Source organism: Dinoponera quadriceps, unplaced genomic scaffold, assembly GCF_001313825.1.
Source record: "Dinoponera quadriceps isolate SergipeBrazil2010 unplaced genomic scaffold, ASM131382v1 scaffold4959, whole genome shotgun sequence".
Lineage (NCBI taxonomy): Eukaryota > Metazoa > Arthropoda > Insecta > Hymenoptera > Formicidae > Dinoponera > Dinoponera quadriceps.
The window spans coordinates 12,795-16,230 of record NW_014558901.1 but is presented as its reverse complement, the minus strand read 5'-3'; the positions used below and the strand labels follow the sequence as shown (position 1 = coordinate 16,230).

Here is a 3,436-nt window from a genome sequence, read left to right as displayed (position 1 = left end):
ACTCGTAATTAGAATTGTTATTAAAAATGGCTGAATTTATTATTTAAAATATTTGTACTAGAAAGTAATTTATGCGACAACCACATGAATTTAATCGTTCTTCTAGACTTATTAAATATAAAAAAATAATGTTGTTAATATTATTATTTTACCGCAACTTAAATTCTTAAACTTTCTCTTTAATTAAAATTGATTTAGACACCTGTGGGAACTCTTGCCGTCGAGAATCTTCGCTGAGCGAAGTCTAAAATTCCGAGGTCATTTTCCACGAGGTAAATACCAATTAGTCGACCAGTTAGCACAATATCATTTACTTCTGCTGAAATACGTTACCTGATGGACGCATCCAACCCCCAAGTTAACTGCGAAATAACAACCGACGCCGTTACGAGCAGTTGACGAAGTTTCTTTACTCGACAAGAATATCGAAAGATACAATGATCTTATATATCCCTTCAAAAAGTAGTCGTGAAGTTAGAGTTTATTAAAAGAAATGAATAGTGCCAAAAATACCTTTTGGATTGACACTATTCGACAGAGAGTAAGATGGTAAGAATAATTACCAGCGCGTAAGATGTTCTAATCAATTAGACCAACTGTTTTTCAGGTGGATTAGCATTTGTCACAAATTAATTTATTTTTTGAACTTACAGTTATATATGTAGTTTACACAAAAAATAAAAATAAATATCAATTAAACTTTAAAGTTAAACATAATCAACATAAATGATACCGTTCGTAAATTTAATAAATATTTTTAAATTGCATTTGTGTATATTTTCGAAAAACAACACATGAATAATCATCATGCTTTTATACCATCAATGATGCAAAAAATTATACTCAAAGAAATGTTACATATCATTCGCTTAGGTACAAACACAGCAAAACTGTGGCTCGTTATGCGTAAGAAACGTGTGGAGAGATGCAAAAAAGGGAATTATTGAAATCGTATTTCTGCCACTGTGTGAAACAGAGAGAAGTACTTTACTCTCGAAATAATTGAAAATTAAAATATCATAGTGCGTTATCGTCTAAATCGACATGTACTCACCACCACCATTCTTATAGCAAAGATATGGGAATCGCCACACATTAGCGAGATCGACAGCAAAACCGATAACTGACAGCAAAAAATCAAGTTTTCCCGACCAAGTCTCCCTGCCGTCGTCACTACCATCCTTAGCGATATTTTTTACCAAAGTCGACGACATCTTTTGGGTACCTGTGATACATTAACATAAATATATCGTAAATGTTTCGTGTTCTTAAACAAAGTATATAACAATATATATAGCATATACATATGAAAAACGATGAAATTTAAATCGACGTTACTCTTACAATTTGCGGGAAAAGATTCTGATATTATATGGTTTAGTACATTTAAAGTTATTATACTAAAGTTATTATATAAAGTTATTATACATAAATACATACATATATACATACATACATACATACATGCATATACAGGGTGTCCCAGACCACCCGTCTCACCCGATTTTTTCGTAAACGCGACATTTTAAAGAAAAATGTTTCAGACAAAAGTTTTGTGACTTCGAGGGGCACATAAGATGGTGTCATTGGTTTGACCTTGGATAGTCGTTTGAAGATCACGTGAAGGTCACCTTTAATTTCTTAAATGGAAACCCCCATTTTTCAATGCATATTCTTGTAGCTTACCTCGAGAGCTTTCCAAAACGCTATAATGAAACGTTTTTTTAATCAGTACTTTTCGAGTTATGAGGGTTGAAAGTTACGGTACCGCCGGCATTAGCATTACCCAAGGTGGAGGTTGCACGGTCGGATTTACACCTCTTTGTGTGTTTGTGTGTTTGTGTGTGTGAATGTGTGTGTGTCAACAGAGATAAGGACCCCACGGTTTGTCACTCCCGTAGTATTTATCGACTCCAAACCCTCTCAGTTGTACGCGCGCGCGTGTGTGTGTGTGGCTGATGTTATTAAGCCTGGTATTTGAAATGTCCACCGTTTGCTTCAATGCAAGCAAGTACTCTTTTCTCGAAATTATTTGTTGCATGAAGAATTTCATCAACATGTAGAGAACGAATAGCGAGACGTATTCTACGAATCATATCATCTCTTGTCGTAGGGCGTTCACGGTATATCAGATCTTTTAGTCTTCCCCACAAATAGTAATCGAGAACAGAGAGGTTCGGTGATCGTGGTGGCCAATGATGTGGGCCATATTTGCCATCCATTTATCTGGAAATNTGTGGGCCATATTTGCCTATCCATTTATCTGGAAACATTTCGTTCAACCGTTCACGGGCAACTCTAGATGTATGCGCTGGACATCCATCTTGCTGGAAAAACATGTTTAGGCGCAATTGTAGAGCAATATTTTCAAGCAAGGGCAAAAGATCATTTTCAATGAAAGTGGCGTACCGAATACCGTTTAGGTTCTCTTCAAAGATATGCGGTCCAACGATATGTTTTCCAGTAATTCCGCACCAAACATTGACTTTCCAAACGTGTTGATGGTCAATTTCTCGGAACCAATGAGGATTTACTTGTGCCCAATATCGACAGTTCCATGTATTTATAGAGCTGTCACTTAAAAATGTGCATTCATCAGAAAATAAAATTTTCTGATGAAAGTAGCGCGATTGTTGACGAATCCAATTGAAAAATTCGAATCTATATCTAAAATCGTCAATAGTCATTGCTTGGTGAAGAGACATTCTGTACGGATGCAGCTTGTTTTCATGGAAAATTCGCCAGATCGTGCTGCGACTAATTCCAGAATCTCTTTCTGTACATCTTAATGAATGGCAGGGATGCAATTGAGCGGATGCAAGAATCTCCGGCATCCTTTCATCTCTAACTTGGCGTCGAATTTGTCTACCTTTATTGTGATCCGGTTGAAGAATACCTTTATTGGTAATTCCGTTAGCTAAGCGAAAAAAAACTTTGTACGAATGAAGAGCGCGATCTGGGTATCGTTCTCGCCACAATCTTGCAGCTGCTCTAAATTGACCATCACATTCACCTAAAATAAGCATCATATCACAAGCTTCCGCGTTTGAATACGACATGGCTGGTAAATGAGAATTTTGTTACACCTTACGTGACAGTATCAGACATGTCATACATCACGACTGGGTAATGCTAATGCCGGCGGTACCGTAACTTTCAACCCTCATAACTCGAAAAGTACTGATTAAAAAAACGTTTCATTATAGCGTTTTGGAAAGCTCTCGAGGTAAGCTACAAGAATATGCATTGAAAAATGGGGGTTTCCATTTAAGAAATTAAAGGTGACCTTCACGTGATCTTCAAACGACTATCCAAGGTCAAACCAATGACACCATCTGTGCCCCTCGAAGTCACAAAACTTTTGTCTGAAACATTTTTCTTTAAAATGTCGCGTTTACGAAAAAATCGGTTGAGACGGGTGGCCTGGGACATCCTG

General features: G+C 36.8%; 1 pseudogene; it reads right to left on the bottom strand.

Moving 5' to 3' along the window:
• Positions 1-1,964: 1,964 nt before the first annotated feature.
• LOC106749995 lies at positions 1,965-2,936 on the bottom strand (annotated as a pseudogene).
• Between the last annotated feature and the right edge of the window lie 500 nt (positions 2,937-3,436).